The sequence below is a fragment of the Phasianus colchicus genome, chromosome 6, assembly GCF_987193195.1.
Source record: "Phasianus colchicus chromosome 6, bPhaCol1.hap1.1, whole genome shotgun sequence".
NCBI classification, from domain to species: domain Eukaryota; kingdom Metazoa; phylum Chordata; class Aves; order Galliformes; family Phasianidae; genus Phasianus; species Phasianus colchicus.
Window position 1 is genome coordinate 11,498,890 of NC_143441.1, and position 18,090 is coordinate 11,516,979.

The following is an 18,090-nucleotide window of genomic DNA, read 5'->3' on the forward strand; positions in this document are numbered from 1 at the left end:
CTCTGTCACTTTTACATGAGTATTTCATGTCATCTCCATGCTTGACAGTCTGATGGCAACCAAATTAGCAAGAATGTTAATCACTCACAACTGCTGATGGCAACCAGCCTCACAAATTTGACGGGAAAAGTCAAAAAGGAGACAAGAGGTTCAATTATGTCATTTAAAGGTCCTAGCCAGACAGGGTAGCATCTATTAAAAATTATCTTACTGATGCATGAACACAGAAGAAAAGAGCTGGCTGTCAGTTTGTTTCAGTGCCATGTGACTAGGAGATCAGACTCATGGGGATTATTCCAGCTTGAGGAAAATACTCATTTTCTTAAAACACACATGTACATAACTCCAATAAAATACAAAAGTAGCCAAGACAGAAAGTCTTTACCAGGTCTGTGCAGCAGGTGATCTGAGATCCTGTAGGCTACTTTTAGATTGGCTGTGGCTTTAGCCCCAAAATGTAACGCCGGCTCAAGATGCTCCATCTTGTAATTAAAGGCTTAATCTCCTCCTACTCATCTGGGCAGATATAATGAAATACAAGTTACTCCCTACTCTTGTTTTGGAAAAATGCCCAGCAGATTACAACAGCAACAAAATTAAATTACCTATTCTGTACGTCCACTTCACAGCATAATTATGCTGCCCTTTACCAGACTTGCCTTAAAGCAAGAGATATTAAAAAAGCTTTCTATATTTTTCAGCAAGTTCCAACATTTCAGTACCCTGCAAGAAAAACAAAGTCTTGCTCCTGTGCCACCTACTTGCAATAGCTCAGCTGGTTCTCTTTCCCTTCCTTTGCTTCCTTGCAGTTCAACATACTGCAGGTATCAGTGATAAAGCTGAGTCACATTTGGGTGGAAACAATGATGAAGAAAAATAAATGAAACAGGTCATAACTGACAAGTGAGTGAGGAGAATGTAAACAGCAGCTGTCTGCTGGCTTCTGAAAACTGTTCAACAGTTCAGCTGAACTCAGAGAACTCCCATACTGCATGCAAATAACACACAATTTCACTGGTCTAGACTGAAAAATTTCAGTCACATCCTTCTGAGATAACTTTGCCTATGTAAATAAACAAATCCTGCAAATCTGGTCTTTTAAATATTATCTGAAGCTATGCCTCTGTAAATTTCCATTGCCCTAACACTCCTGTCAGGCCTTTTTTCTGCAACCCTGGTGAGCTGGCAATGGCCATGAATCCCTAAAGTTGTGGTACCTTAATATTCTAGGGTTAGGACTGCTAAAACAAAGCATTCCAAGCATGCTTCTGAAGTGGAAATTCCCTTTTTACACGTCAGATTATGTGTGTTTTGGTAGCATTGAAGGTTTCTGAACAGAAGAGCGAGAAGAAAATCTGGGTGTTCCCAGAGTAAGGAATACACAGGTCAGGCCAAAAATTGGAAAGAATATTGAAAATGAATCCTGCACATATACAACCTGATTGCAACAGGCTTTCTTGCAATAACTTCACCAGGAGAATAAGTGAGCTGTACCCTGGCTGGCTTTAAGAAAAGTTGAAAGACAACCTGTTGAACGCTATCCAATAAAGAAACTAAAATAAAATAGAATAGCTAAGCATAAATGCAATAAAAATCAAGTGGTATGTTTGAGTCTATTTATAGATCAAGTAACGATCTTGATGACTACTCCATTCTTATATTCTTCGATAAGGACTAAATTATGTTCTCAATTATCTAGAGAAAAGTATGAAGTAAATCTGTTTCAGTTGTTTTGGATTTATAAAGAATCAGAAGCCAGGCTCATCCATGCTGTGTTACCACATCCACCTGTGCAATGAAAACAAGCTTAGACAAAGCCTTTGCTCCCAGTACTTCAGTGTATGGGGGGGAGCATATGGCATTTGTGCCCTATTACTGAGCTGCTGCTGTGTCACAGCCCATCCTTGATGTCACTACAAGGTATCAGAAGTGCAGGGATGAGAATAAAATCAAAAAGCTGCATCTCTGTATCCAATACCTCTATTAACATAGAGCCTTCATCTACATACACCATCAGTATGATGCCATCAGAGTTTCAGTATGGGTCAAATAAGAAACTGTTCCAGAGTTCCATCTCCTAACAAATGACTGCTCACAAATGACATCCTAAATCTCTCTTCCCTGCTTTTCACAAAGACGTTACAAGGCATCTTTAGGTAATACAGCTCTTAGAGAGCTGAGTCTCACAACTTGATTTTAACCAGCAAATCACTGGTCTCATTTTTATGTTTACATCTTTGCAGATGCTTTTAGACAGTAAGTGTGCCTGATTTAAAGGAGTCATTTCTTATAAAACCACGAAGATACAAATACTCTTGGGAGCATCAAGGAGACAACAGCTGATAAGGAGATGACTTACAAGATATAGATACCATAATGAGAAAAGAATGGGAATTGCCTTTCCTTTTGTTGATTTTTTACTCCTGTTCAGCCTCCAACAAAACTATTTTTGATGATGTTATTAAAAATCACAGGTTCTTGTAGAAAACAGGCTCAGAATGTCTCAAGGCAGCTATTCTGACTCTATAGCCAAAGCCAAATTAGCTTGTTGCAAAATGGTTGCTTCTACAACCAATAAAAGTGACAGTGGGGCTGATGCAACAAACAGCAGTTCTGGAAAATCTCCCAAGCAATTCATGTTTAATTTAAGAATTTGGACAGCGAGTTTGACATTTGATTAAATCTGAATTTCCAAATTAAACAATATAAAGAGCATTAAATTAATAACACTACTATATCTTGCCGGTGACATAACAACTCCCAGTGCCTCTCTGGGTGCTGTTAGGCACCAGCAGTTAAACAGAAGCACTGATAAAGCTCAGAGTCAACTCTCCCCAGACTGATTAAATGCAGGTGCTTTCTGCATCTTGTTTTCAGATTCTGCACAAATCTAGTGTGCAGCACAGCTGAGACTCATTTCACTACCGTTCTGCAGCACAAGCTCTTTCTAAATTAGCTCACTGATCACTCCAGAAGCAAAGGTGTTCACCTTCAGTTTTGCTTCCTGACATGCCACTCCAGCTGAATTTTGCATTTATCTCATGAGTAACTACTTGAAAGCGTATGCAAGTGCTCACCCATTCCCTACAAGAATAATGTCTAGCAGCAGATGTCCAGCATCTCAGATGATGGTGTGCTCAAGCCAGAGCTGGGGAAGCCAACAGACAGGTGGTTCTGCTCCTCTGTGCTGCCAAGTCGGCCCCATTAATGCAACAGGGCTGAAGGCCATCAGTGCAACAGTCAGAACTTAATCTCCAAAGGTGCCTCTGTTCTAAATAAGTCTCACCAGATGGTTGCTACTTATCCTTCTGATGATGTCTGGGCATGTTCCCTCCAAAAAGGCAATGAACCTTTTCTGATGCGGTGGGAAAGGCCAGCTCTATTCCTACCTCAATTGACAGGAATACAATCCACCTATAAAAAGTTCGGAGTGCCAGAAAGAATTGTTCAGCAAATCATTTGTCCGTGCTGGGCCAGGAAAAGCCCTACCAGAAGCAAGGCTGACATTTTGCTTTTGTTATCAGGCAAAAAAAAAGATGTCTGGTGCAAAAAAAAAAAATCAACACTGCTGTCTTCATCTGTCCCCTGCAGCTGCCAAAATACATCTGACTAAATTGTTCACTATAGAGAAGATATTGATATAATGGAGAATGCAAACCAAGGTGGGGCTTTTCACAGTCCTACCACTACTTCTGCAAATGTGTTGACCAATTGGTACCTAAAGGATGGGTCAGGAATAGATAAGGCACACCTTCAAAAACTTAAAGGGAACTTGTTTTTGTAACTCTGTTGGACTTCCTGCTGGCTTTCTTGTCTTGGTGCGGAAAAATACCTGGACAAGGGCTTAGCCTAAAAATCAGCACTTGGGTTTGTTTACTTTCTGAGGGACTTTCCTGAAAACATTAGTTCTGGATTTCAGGAATAGTAATGGCCAGCACAGGAATGCAGATAAGCAATTCAGGAGTGCTGAACGTGGGTCAAGTACACATCTTTTGTCACCGGGCACTCAAAGACTTGATTGTGCCTGTTCTTACTTATCCAAACATGAATTGAGGGGTCCTGCCTGGCTGCAGCCATCCCTTTGTGTTTGCACCCTGGTAACAGGTCAAATATTGCCCTAAGACACCTTGCAAACCTGCAACAACTAAACTTGAGTGATAGAAAGGTATTCCAAGTATGAGGAGGTGTATTGGGTAAAAAAAAAAACAAAAAACCCACAACTCCTGTTTTTAGTTATTTTGATAAAATATCTGCAAATTATGAATTCTCTTTCTCTGCTCTTCATTTCTATGATCTTTATTTACTTTTTGCACATTATCTACTCAGTTTTTCTCATCTACAAGAACAACACTATTCGTTCCCACCTTACCAGACATATGCTTAAACTTTACTTAGAAAAAATAAAGAGTGGCTGTCTTTCAATCTGAGCAGCATATTAGACTAAAGAAACCTAGGCTCACTCCCAATTATGACAGAGATTTTGTTTTCGACATTTGGCAAAATGCTTTATTTCTCCACACTTCTGAAAACAGTGTTACAGTTCTGTTATCCCGTGTGAATAGTGATACTCCACCTAAAAAAGAGAGATATCATTTCCTTTTTGCTACATATTTTCTTACCTGTTTATCCTACAGAATTCCAGACTGGGACTTCTCCCCACCATGGGTTTATGTAGTGTCTGTGATACAACAGGGCTCCGAGATATCTCAGAACCTTCAGATGCTACTGGAATACTAATATTAGTTCAGCAGTTACCACTAACAAGTCTAAATTACCGGGGGAAAGTAATCCGTGACAGGTCCAAGTCCAAGTCCTGCTGCTAGCAATGAAACTCCTCCTGCTAATAAGACACTAGGATTTAGCCATAAATAAGGCAGGCATTATTTTAACTGTCAAGTCTGTAATGCCTTCTCAGTAAAAAAAAAAAATAATAATAAAATGTAGAGGCAGAGCCTAGTTCTACAAAACATCTTTAAGACTAAAGAAGCCTAAAACCTAACATGAGCAACAAATTCCAGTTTTCCATTACTCAGAGAACTCCATATGAAGGGAACTGCAAAGGAGAGACCTTAATTTATCCAACATTAAGATTCAAATTGTTTGGAGTTTGACTATCACTGTTTTTATTCCATTCTACAAGATAACATGGTCTATACTTTAAATTGGCCAATTACTTACTCCTTATGAGAATGCCATGTCTCATATATGAAGCAGTGGTTATGGTAAGGGATTAAGGGTGTAAGTCTGAATCAGAGCATTATATCGAACATTTACAAAGCTGACAGTTTTAATGGGCTTTGAATGATGAATACATTGGCATTCTATTACTTGTCACAAGCTAACAGAAAGACCTATTAAAGTTATAAAAATTATTTGTCCAGCATAAACAAATGAAGATCTGTATTCATTTTTTCTCCAGCTCCTGGTGGCCATCATCATTCTCTAGGGGCCCAGCACATTGAGACAAGGTCACTGATGTTTGAATAAAAAACCCCAAGGATGACTGGTAAACAAATAAATGGAGATTTGTCAAGACAGGAAAAGGCACATTTCAGTTTTGATGCCATTTCTCTCAGTCCTACCCCACAAGAGGCAGTTATTCCACATGTATTTCTGTTGCCCCAAAGGCATCATACAGGCCCACTGAGCAGGGCCAGACTGCAGGAAGCCCATGCTTACACAAACATGGCTGAGAAAAGCAAGTGACAGGAAAATGAACAGAAAGAATGTAAGAGCATGTGTCCACATATGAACAGTTGTATGCTTTATCATATTCCTCTGAGAAGCACATTCATCCAATGTGCTGATAATCTTTGCAGCAAAATGCATCTTTTGATCCAGCCCCTCTAAATCCTTTTATTCTCATTTCTGTGCCCATCCAGTTTATCTCCTTAACAAAGATAAGGACACTTCCATTTTCGTTATTGTACATTACCCTGACTGAACATTTCAGGCTCCACTAGGAGTTCAGTGCGCACACAGTTTCAGGGAAAATGACAAAACAGGCTCTTAGTGCAGAGCAAGGCAAAGCCTTTCTTCATGGTATCCCCACTGCAGAGCATAAGATTTCTTTTTCTGTTGCCTTCTGACAATGATGAGTTATCTCATACGTGATGCCTGAATGGGAATGCATTATCCTTTCTAAATTCAATGGGAAGGATCTGCAAGGGGAAGCAGCTTTGCTGCTTTATCACCAAAGGGAATCACACATCTGGAATGCACAACTGAAACTTAGATGGTATCACTGCTTATCTCCATCGGGCAGGGCATGACATTTAGGACCTTGGATGGAAGAAGAGATATTGTTGGAAATGATTATGTACAGGAGATACTCCAAGGAAAACTGTTAAAAGAGGAAAAGTAGTAGAGGAGCATAAGGGAGACAAAGAGCCCTCGAGACAGATTTACAAGCTATTTCAAGTGAAATGAGGCTTTTAACTAGACACCTTTGGTTTGCTCAGTGCAAGGAGAGAGAAGGCTTGAAAACTCCATACATACTAGCTGAGAGCACAATTGCCCAGCTGCCTCTCCAATTGCCAACACATGTCCTCATTCACTGCACAGGATGAGTCTCTTGAGCCTAACATAGAATGCTTCTGCAAACACTTTCAAGGCTCCTTGTCCTTGCTCCAATAGCTCATGCTAGCACTGCTTCACTGCCATCCATGAGAAAGCATTGAGCTACATGCATTCAAATTAACTTGGGTTGTGGTTTCTTCTGAATTAAAGCCCACTGTATTCAACAGAACAGTTCAGCAGGACTTTGAGCAGTCTCTTAATCACAAAACATGTCTTGAGACTCAAAGGAATATATGCCAAGTATTTAACTTTAGTTTGATAGTGTGGAAATCCCATTAAGGTGGAGTGGCATCTAGGGAGGTGGTATTGGAAAACTGCATCTTGGTAGTGCTTTTAAACATTTGTGCTGCTGCTGTGCAGGGTATGAGTCTTATTATGCTAGATAGTATTTCTGTATGTAAATGAAAGTAGAAAGAAATCACTGAGAGGAATCAATGAGCTAAATGGGAGGGTTTTTTCCCTTCTTAATCATAGTCCAAATAGATGTTTTCTGAAAGTTATTCTTGCCTTTCTTTCTCACTATTATCCTCAAGCACATGAAATTCCCTCTGATGGAAGATAGGAAATTCCCTCTGATGGAAGATAGCTGCAACATTGACAAGCCCTGGAAAATGCACCTGACAACCAAACCCTGGAAAGACACATCTGTCACGTCTTTCAGCGCAAAAGAAATCAATGCAGTAAGGTATGAGCTCTCAGTGGCTACTTTTTGACACTTTGATTGCTATGTGCAAGGTGACTTAGCCTACAGGCACATCAGAGAAGACTCCAGTCTGGACAGGTCTTGTAAACAAAGCAGGACTAGAACTGGTCAGTATGTGGATAGAAAGCTAGATTTTGCAGATGATGCTGGGAATTCAATAGATGGCAGTCTTACCTCAGTCAGGACTGAGCTGACAGACCAGTGTGATACCAAGGGCAGTTTGCTGCTGGAAGTGCTGTATATCTTACAGGAGGTGCAAAAGGAAGGCACCAGGCTGAGAAAGCCCTGTAGTTATGTTTGGAAGATCAGGAGCAACTGCTCATTTTTCACTGAGAAATGGCATTGTGCCAATTTCAAAGGCATACTCTTATGAAACCACAGCATGCTCTTTCAAACACTATCTCCCACTCTAGAGACTTCTCAGGTTACTGATTTTTGTTTTAAATATCTGTGTAAGACCAGAATCTTATTGCACCAGATTCTGTATAATACACCGTACACAGTGTCAGATGGGAACCTGATCTAGTGGAAGGAGGAAGGAACTAGATGAGCTTTAAGGTTCCTTCCAATCCAAATCATTCTGCAATACTATGAGTCTATGTTACAAGACTGAGAAGCGTGGATTTCTGATTTCTAGTATTGAACAGTACACATGTCACTTAGCCAAGGGATAGTTGAGCTGTGACTTTGACCACATAATCAGAGAGGAGAGAGGCAGAAGAATTTCACTTACATCTCTGTAAGATTAACCCTATTCTCCAGACTGGGAAAAAGTATGCATTCCAGAACAGCCAGGAGAGACAAAGCTTTGTCTTCTGCTATATCATGCACAGTTCAGCCATCTAGAAGAGCTGAGCTGGTGTTAGCCAGGAGCTGTTTGGACCAGCAGAAATATTCCATACCCAACCTTTAATGCAAGAAGTAATTTTAAGGATCTTGTCTCTTCACTTGTCCTATCTTCATTGACCAAATTGTGTTTAATCAAGGGCTCAAGGCACCTGCCCTTGTGGGCAATACAGTCATCTATGTGGGCAATTTCAGTCATTTATTCCAGTTGTCCCACTGAACCTACTAAAATCAAGGAGAGGGGCTTTTATTATTTAAAATATTTTATGCAAAAAGCCCAACATCCACATAACCACCATATCATAGAATGGCTTGGGTTGGACCTCAAGGATCATGAATCTCCAACTCCCGTCGCATGCAGGGCCATCAGTCGCCACATTTAGGACTAGACCAGGCTGCCCAGGGCTCCATCCAAACTGGTCTTGAACCAAACCTCCCTGGGCACCCCATTCCAGCACCTCACCACTCTCATAGTAAAGAGCTTTAAAAAATGTAGTTGTTAAGAGTGAGTGGTAGCTTCACCACATGAAGCTATCATTGAGCCAAATGATCAAAATGCATTGCTAAAGTATCTCATGGACAATAATCATCACTAGTGTAACAGAAGTCCAAAGAAGGTGTCACACACAGGTCTATGAAATACAGTAATGTCATTCACTTTCCTGCACTAAACAGAATAATTACCCCTTCCTTACTGCTGACACTGTGTAATCCAGAATCTCCCACCACATTTTCCCCACTGAAGCAAGAAGAAATCAGGTGTTGATTTACATAGATAGTCAACGCATTCATAAATATTCTTGTGAACAATTAAAATGCATCTAGAGCATTTGGGGAAAAGTGTGTATGAGTATGTCATATTTACTTATTCTTCATGAGTACTTGTGTACCTATATGTATGCACAGATTTTAGTTTTTTAAAAATCATATGCTTAATTAGATTTGTTTCCATGTTTTACCTCAGCGCAGAAAGGTAATATTCCACACTGCTCTTTATGCACAAATTATTTTGCCTCATTTGCAGAAAACAAGGTGACTTTTAAATAGTAAAACAGAACAGGAAACCAAGCAATGAGCAATGATCAGTGGAAACAATCTGAAGAGAGGTAAACAAATATATTTAAGAACAACCCTATCAAGAAAAGCAAATTACTGTGTCAACCCTTTGAAAAATTGCATTATACATTCCATCACAGCCCTGATTTAGTGTACAAAACAATCAACTGCTCTTCAGTACCTGGCAAAGAGAGAACCGTAACCAATGGAAAAAAGGTCTCAGGAAGGAATTTTGTAAAGTTGTCTCCTGCTCTCCTGTTATCAAGTTAGTACATTCTCAGTAAATGAGTAGCACAAAATTCAGAAAGCCTGGAAAAAAAAAATGTGAAATACTAATAAAATAATATGAAAAATAGCTAATGGTGCTGTTCAATAAACAGTGTGTGACTGGCAGGAGGAGACAATCAAGATGTACAGAAAACAGCATTCTTGTTCACTTGCATAGCTATATGCCAATCAGACGTGCATATTACTAGGTAAGGACACAGCAGCACTGACACTGAAAATATGTTTCAGTGAGTATTAGGAACTTTTGAGTTCCAGCTTTGTCTCTGGCAATGATTCTGCATTGCTTTTGACAAGTCACTTTATGGCTTTGCTGTAGTTTAACTGGCTGTATGTGGAGATAGTATTACTTACCGATCTTAAGAGAAGCTTAGGATTTCTAACTACATAATGGAACTCAAATGTTGCCATCAAAAAACCATTTAACTGAAAAAAAAAGCCGACATGACATACATTTCATGGAGTTTCAACCATTTGTATTGATTCATTTCTTACAAAGACAGGAAATGTTTAACCATTAGAGGGAGAAAAGAGGCAGAAAGTAACACACACTTCTCAATCTTCCCCTTTTAATGTAACCTACTGATACAACTGCTACAGTGTAGAGTGCATAAGAGGGTCACTGCTAATAATACCAGCAACATCCTGAGACTTGAAATATCTATGTCTGTACATACAATCCAGTATGCTTCCTACTCAGAATAAGAACAAAAAGCCCTCTACCTAGGTTTTCTCATAAAACAGAAAGCTTCTGTCCTTCGCCAATTCAGATTTCCTACTTGTGAATGAGCTACTGTTCACCCTCCTTCTTTCAGCAAGGAATAAGGATTCAGTGATGCTCCTGTCCCGTTTTCACTATGAACCAACCGTGGTGACCTAGCTGCCTTCAACAAGGAACTTGACTAACAGTGAATCTGTTTCTCATCCATTTCACATAATGGAGCACAAATGAAAGACCTGGAAACATTTTGTTCCTCCGTACTGCTTTTCACAATGCAGCTTTCCAGCAGCACTTCATTTGCCATCTACCCATTTCTGCACAGTCACTTTATCATCAGCCAGCCCTGGAAGGGCAGGAGCTCATGGCTACTAAAATGAAAGAATGAGAAGTCAGTGTCTGAATGCACAGACCTTCTGCTCAGGCTGAGTCCTCTCACAGGCTGTCTTGTTGTAATAAATATACATTTGCAGATATATTCCTTAACCGTAAGTGGTAACCCAAAACAACTACTCATTCTGAAATTAAAAAAAGCACCAGCAAATTTGTTTGGAAACAGCATTTGGATTTCCAGTGGAAATTAGTTAGAAAGAATTTGTTGAGTTTCCACGCACAACAACAAAAGTATATCTCAAAGGATCTTTGTAACTGCTGTTCCTGTATGCTTAAGACTCATTTCTAGCCCAAATTGGGAATTAATTCCAAGGGAATACCTTGAGTACACTTGCCTCAGACAGATTTTTGTTGGGCTCATACTGACTTCTTAATATAAATTCAAACCAGCTACTACGGTATCTCACCCTTTATTTTTTACTTAACTCCATTATATTTGTCAAGCTCTTTCCATAGCCCTAATATTAAGAAATGGCTTCATATAGACTGACTGCAAGAGATGCTCACCTCAGTGCAACATCACACAGTTTCCAATTCCTTCTGCAGTTTACATATTTGGGGAAAATCCATCTTACAAGTCAGTGAGAAAGGTTTGCAAGCAGATTAAAGGATAAAACTGCCAACCACACTAAAATATATGGTCAATACACTGTTAACCACAAATCTATAATTGGTTTGCTGATAAAACACTGCTTAAGCTCCAGTTTGTACAGATAGCTGCTTTCAGATTCTTAGTGACATGAGCAGCAAAACAAGGAAAAGAAATTCAGCTGTTTTCAGAAGAGCAGTGCTGGCTCACAGTCAAATCTGTGTAATTGATTTTCAAATTCCTCTACTGATTTTCAAAGCAATTCAAGGAAACTAGAATGGAATCTCCCCTTTAAGTTTCCTTCAGCAGAACTACTCATGGAAAATATTTTGACTGGGCTCTGTAGTACTTGCAGTTTAAGAGACTGATTCACCCTTTTGCCTGCACATGGGTGCTCAGGAGATTCCTGCTGATGTCCAGCTGAAGCTCAAGCCCAAAGCCAAATAATGCTGCTGAAAAGCTAATCTACTTAAAGAGGCTGCAGAACCTCCAACTGCAGAGGGCTGCAAGACTCAGCAGAGCAAAGCCAGTTACCTTGACCTGGTGCTGGGGTAATCCCCACTGAACTCAGGGCTAGATGAGATCCCTTCCAACCACAGCTTATGTTTTCCTGTCCTTGCATTTAGCAAGTGACTAAAATGCAGAAGGGAACTTCTCTTGAAGCTGCTTTCTAGAGCACTACTGGCCCAGAAGAGATTCTTCAGTGAAAATTTGAAGTGGGAGAATTTCTTTTATGATGGTATGTTGGAATTCACTGCCAGCTAGCACCTTCAGAAGGATCTTGTGAAAATAGAAGAAAATATGTTAAAAAAAATCACAAGTACCTCCTTCATCACATGCTCTCTCTCTGGCCAAAGGTAACCAAATGAAGAAATAGGCTAACCTGCAAAAATCCTTCTGACTTAGTTCACATCCACAAAGTATGGAGCCTGTAGAACGAGTCTGCCCCAGTACTATAGTAACATACCTGTTTTCTTTGAAGGGACACAGAGAAGTCTGGACTCACAAATACCCTTCATTCCATATCAGAGTCAAATATGAATAGAAAACAATACAGTAAAGAAGTCGTGTAACAATATACTAAACGTATAAGCTAAGAAGTAACAAGCATCTCAAATGCACTGAAACAAAGGTAGAACAAATTAGTCAGTGTACTTGCATCTCCTAGAAGATCTACACTATTAACTCTTTCTAATCCAGCCTTACAGAATTTGTAAGTGTGATCACTTCAATCTCTAGACAAAAGCATACATTCGTATTTAAACATCAAGTTATACCTGAAATCTCCCCCAGTTACACACACAGTTTGAGAAAGCATCATCTTTGTATCAGCCAACCCCACCTCCTGAAAGTTGGTCTTCATTGTTAATTATCACACCCCACGTGAGCAAAAGCAAATAAAAAAAAAGAAGCTGTGCTTTTAAATGGTTATCACTGAATATGCAAATATTGTTGTTGAAGATATGTACAATACTAAGCATAAATCAAGCTAACAGCAGATAGAGACTTTGATTTGTCTCTGGAGTACAATCCACTTAGAGAGTCATTGCTAGAAGGTAACAGTTGTGCCAAGTATGTCTGATATCTAAATAATTGATTTAAAGTCTTGTTAGTCGATGGCTGACCATCAAAGCACTCTGTCTGCTATAACAGTACAAAACAGAGAAGATGTGCAAGAAAGAGCAATCAGATTTTTACCCTACAAGTCAAAACCTGACATCTAAATGCTTTTATTCTGGCTTCTTCAAATGAAAGCATTTTGTTTTCCAGTTTATACTGGAAGCCACTTGTTAAAAATAACCCTCCTTGTGAGCTTTTGCCTTGGTTTAATTAGCTCCTGCTTATAAACACACACATCATAGAATGAAAACCTCTGGTCTCTGCTTTCTCCATTTGCTTACCCCCTCCTTAGGTATTTTCCAATGGAGGTGAGACTACCTTGAAAACAAATTTAATCCTCCTGACAGTAAACTTACTTGACTTCGATCTCTGCTGTAGAACCATACAGAATAAAAACTATTCAAAGACAGACCATAAATTATTTTCAAGCTGAGGATTCCTCTTCCAATACTCTATCCCCAAGAACTGCAAGCACTGAATTTTGGTGATAGCACTAAGAATTATGTTTCTATCTCTGCTCCCGGTTAGTAGCATTACAGCAGATGCATTCTTTGCATTTCAAATTTGATTTCAGGCTGTGAATGCCACAGAGCTGCTGGGGCACTTTGCTAAGTCAGCTCAAAGAAGGAAGGTGGCTTTAGGAAGGATTTAACACTACTGGCAAGAAGTGGTCTAGGTTTTATATATAATATATATATATATTTAAAGCACAGTCCAGAGAGGACAAAATTTAATAGGACTGAAAAGAGGTTACATTCCTTCTTCACTCATATTCGTGTAAGTCCAGTTTTTCTAGTTTTAATAAAGATGAAATAGCAGCCTCAGTCAGCAATGCTGTCTGAAAGATGAAGTTTTCACAAGCATGTCTAACAGACACATTCAGAAACGTTCATGCATTGGTTACACCACCACCTTTTTTTTTTTTAACACATAAAAAACTAGTTTAGCTGTGCACACTCAAGGCTGTGCTCTGCATTCATAGGCACTCTAGTGATATGCTTACTCAATTGAAAGTTTTTGCTTTCATGCAGACAGGATTGCATTTCCTCCAACAAACCAGCTGTGTATGCCACCTGGATACCTTGCTACCTTGCTCCCAGGCTACAGGACCAGTATATACTGCCTCATCTTTTGAGGAAGGGCTGTAATGGCAAATTCTCCACTTAAATTTTTGGTTTCATCTACAAAGTGGCACTGGCTATAGTCAGGTTAGTCACTCCCTCTCATGTACCACAATGCTATAGTCATACAAGAGGCTCTCAGAGCTTGCTGTTTTCATAAGAATTCTCCTGAACTTCCATCTTTATAAGGCGTTTCATTAAAATATGATATTTAGCTTAAAGTCAAACTTGGCTCTGACTGCACAAAAAAATTTTTACTCCATTATTTAAGCAGAATTTCTGGGTTTCTCCATTCCTTGCTGTTCACATCTTCCCCAGTGCAGACAAGTGCTCTGAATTACTTTGCTATCAGTGCGACACCCAAACCAACAATCTTATATAAATGAGACAGTGTGCTGGCAGGTAATACTTTAAGAAGTTTATTATAAGGATCAGGAACAGACTCATGACCATCAAAAGAAGAGTGAGTATCATGCAGATAAATTTTTAGTGGCAGACTTGGATGCTACTGTATAGTCATTCAAGGTTAAAGTTGCTCTGCAAGTCTAAGATTTTGGCACAAAAAACCTTTAAAATTCCCTTTAGATTTCAGAGGATTGCTCATAGTTTATTGAAAGTGTACAAGAGGAAAACTACTGAAGGGTAGAGTTCTGTAAACCATTACCCATCTTCACTGATTTTCTCAACAGTACATGCTTTCCAACTTCAGCTGGCATTTTACACAATATATTCTAATACATGAATTGACTTTTCAGGCCACAATTGTTGTCCTTTGGACTTCGTTCATAGCTGTCCTTTTTCTTGTAGTCAGCGCAGCTAAAGCTAGTGTAATATTTATTCTCACCATCTTAGTTCATACAGTCCATGCTTGCTTGTTCCCACCCCCTCCAAAAGAATTTCATTTCTAGGCTGGCTGCAAAGTTAAATTGAAACTTTGTGGCTGTATCTCTCATGATTGTTTACTGTACATTAAAACAAAAAGTGACCAAGCTCTACACTGCCTTGGTGCAGCCTCATCTTGAGGTATCATGTACAGTTTTGGGTGTCACAGTACAAATCAGGCATAAAACTATTAAGGAGTATACAAAGGTGGGCAAGGAGCTGCAGGGCAAGATGTGAGGAGCAGCTGAGGTCCCTTGGTTTGCTCAGCCCAAAGCAGAGGAGCTGACAGAAGGCCTCATGACAGCTGCAGCTCCTCACAAGGAGAGACATCAGGTTTGGGTTTTGGGTGAAGCTGTGTGGAACCAGGATTGAACTCTATGGTCTACGTGGGTCCCTTCCAACACAGAGTATTCTGTGATTCCAAGAGAAAAGTCAGGTTAATCAAGAAGTCTGCTTTTCTCAAGCTTGTAACAAACCTTCTATAACTGGCTGTGATTTAGTACCACAGCAGAGCATTTTCTGATAGTATTAACAGGCAGAAAGCATCTCGGTTTCCCATGTATGTGTACAAAACATGCTTACATTCCACAGGTGCCTCTTCCCTTTTCTTTCCCCATCCTCAATCCCAAACTACAGCATTAAATGCTGTTTGAAGCACTTGGAGCAAACCCACTTGGAGTGTGTAGTTCTAAGTGAGCACTGAACCAAAGCTGTCATAAACATCACTGTACCAGGGCTCCCAGGCTCCAGTAAATAATTGTAATGAGTTCACTATCAATCAAACGTGCCCCCCTTGTCAGAAATAAAGCCTGCTTTTTGACTTTTAAGAATAGCTATTAATGTCAATCATGATTCTAAGTCAATCACACCAGGAGGGCTGAGGCTGAATCTTGAAAATTATAAGTATGACATGACAGATGGTAATAGGATGCCTTTGTTATTCATGCAGCCACAACAACAGCTACTCTACTGCTAGGGTATACAAGCAGAAACACAAGTAAGGCTTTAGGTCAACACTTCATACAGAGATGAGACAAACAGTGAAGGGCTCTTTGTTGTACAGGCTCTAATCCTGGCAGCTGCACAAAAATGAGACCTGCATTTCAGATAGCCATCACAGGCGTATAACTAAAAAAATACAATTTTACCTATACACTCTGTATATATATTCCCAAAATAGCCTTGGTAGGAAATATCTACCCCCTGCTAAAAATTTGTCTACATGGGCAATTGGCACTAGCTGTGTCAGTCTAAAATGCATTATGTGGAAGTAACAGCAGCCTTTTTTATCATGACATCCCCAGTCATTACTACCAGCAATATTATTACTATCTACAGAATTATGGAGGTTGCTCCAAGAGTAAATGTCTCCTATTTATTTCTATGCAACCTATAGCAGATATTAAGACCACAATAACACTATTTGTGAGAGCAAATTATCACCTACAAAATACTATTTTTCAACATAGTTGCCACCATTAGCTATGCATTTTTGACTGTGACGAACAAGAGCCTGCATGTCATGCTCATAAAAATCCACACAGCCATCCAGAATGCAGCTTGCCTTTCACACTGCTGTCACCACTACTGAAAGGCACCATCTACTGCTTCGCTGTGCTGATATCCACAATTTGGTCTCCATAAGCGTTCAGTAAGCATCAGTAAATATCAATGGGTGCCATTTTCTCCCCCCACACAGAGGAATTCAATCCCACTTCTTTGCTTCATATGCACCATTCTGTCAGACTGCCCCTTCTGCTGTCATACAGCAACAAAACATAATGGAATATTGGTGGGAAGGTTCAACCTCTAGTGCCATACCACTAACATCCTAAAATAGGAGGCAGCCCTTGTATATGAGGTGTCACAAAATGCCTGTTCTGCATGTATGTATTTTGCCACACAGCCTCTACCTTGGCTTGACAACTGGGCTTCCAGTGCTACTTTACAATCCACCTTTGAAGATTTTGCAGATCACTCTGCACCCAGAAGGTCACACGGCCACCACACAGCTCTCCTCTTAAGTCTCCTATGCTGAAAGGAGCAAAAAAGCAAAACACCACATTTTTCTCCTTCTTCCCTTGGTACTTTATCTACAAAGCTTACCTCTGTACTGAGTAGACTTCTTTGAAGGGTCAAGAATCAGAAGTTTCCCAGCCTTTGACACAGAAACAAACATGTTTCAGAAGCAGCAACACAGAGACAGCCAAGCAGAATCCTGGGCAGTGTATTCTTAAGACATGAAGCTTGCAAGGCATTCAAGAGAAGAAACACATGCCTAAAATCACTCTAGCTGCATTAGGAAAACATTGAGCAGATTCCTGGCATTTGTTCTGTCACAGACTACTGTACATCTATTAAGAAAAAGAAGGGGAGGGCCAGTTGCTTCTTTCAAGTGGATACAGAGCAAACGTGATCTTGCCACTGAACTGTCTACAGTAGACATCACCAGAAGTCATTGAGATGCAGCACCTCTGCTGTGAGCCAACAGCTGCCCCTAAGAACAGCCCAGAGGTCAACCAGCACTGCTAAGAACAGCAAACATTACTGCATTTATCCTTGCAAAGACAATGTGTCCTGTGATATACAAGTGGCATTTCCTCTTGTTCCCCATCTTACATGGCATGAACATACTCCAAAATAATGCTTCGTTTCAATCCTGAATGCCCCCCCAGCCTTACAGCTCCAGAAAAGTTCCAAACAGGCAGAGGAAATATTAAATAAGCGTTGTCACCAAGCTCCTAGCCACTGAGTTGTCGTGCACTGGGATACATTTTTTTCCACTGTTTGTGCTTTTGGAATTCAGTGCTTTGAGTTTGCCCATCAATCATAAGTAGCATGGTTTGCCAAGATCACATCACTAACAGAGCAGCTTCTGCATTACTCCACAGATGAAAAAAGCAGCCTACTGAGGCCTTTACACATAGTTCTTTTTACAGATCAAAGATTTGCAGCACTGACATTGCACAGCCAAGAATTTCCCATCCACCTGTCACAGCCCTTCCCCCAGACCAGGCAGATGCAGCTATGAAGTACTTCTACTCCTCTGCCCTGTCACAGCCATTCACTGAGTCACCTCCAGGGCTCCCAAAAGCAATTTTGTAGGCTCTCAAAGTCCCTCTTAGCTCTCAGTGAGGCTCTCTGCCTTGATCTCACAGATCCTGTACAGAACACAGCACAAAGTTATAATTCCAGGCAGGCATTGTTCAGTTATCTGAACTTTGCAATTAGTGTCCATCATATACTCTTCTCATCCTCAAAGGCTGCATGACAGCACTATAGCTGCTTACATGATAAA

At 40.1% G+C, this 18,090-nt stretch overlaps 1 protein-coding gene across 7 annotated transcripts in view; it reads right to left on the reverse strand.

Annotated features, from left to right (window-relative positions):
- TMEM108 (transmembrane protein 108) overlaps positions 1-18,090 on the reverse strand; it is a 237,966-nt gene that overhangs the window by 109,294 nt on the left and 110,582 nt on the right. Inside the window, exon 1 of one of the 7 annotated variants that reach the window (XM_090142454.1) lies at positions 386-501. The exons of the other annotated variants lie outside the window; for them this stretch is intronic. The gene's annotated coding sequence lies outside the window, so the exon portion shown is untranslated. Of the gene's footprint in view, positions 1-385; positions 502-18,090 lie in introns of those variants that run through there. 7 annotated transcript variants of the gene reach the window in all.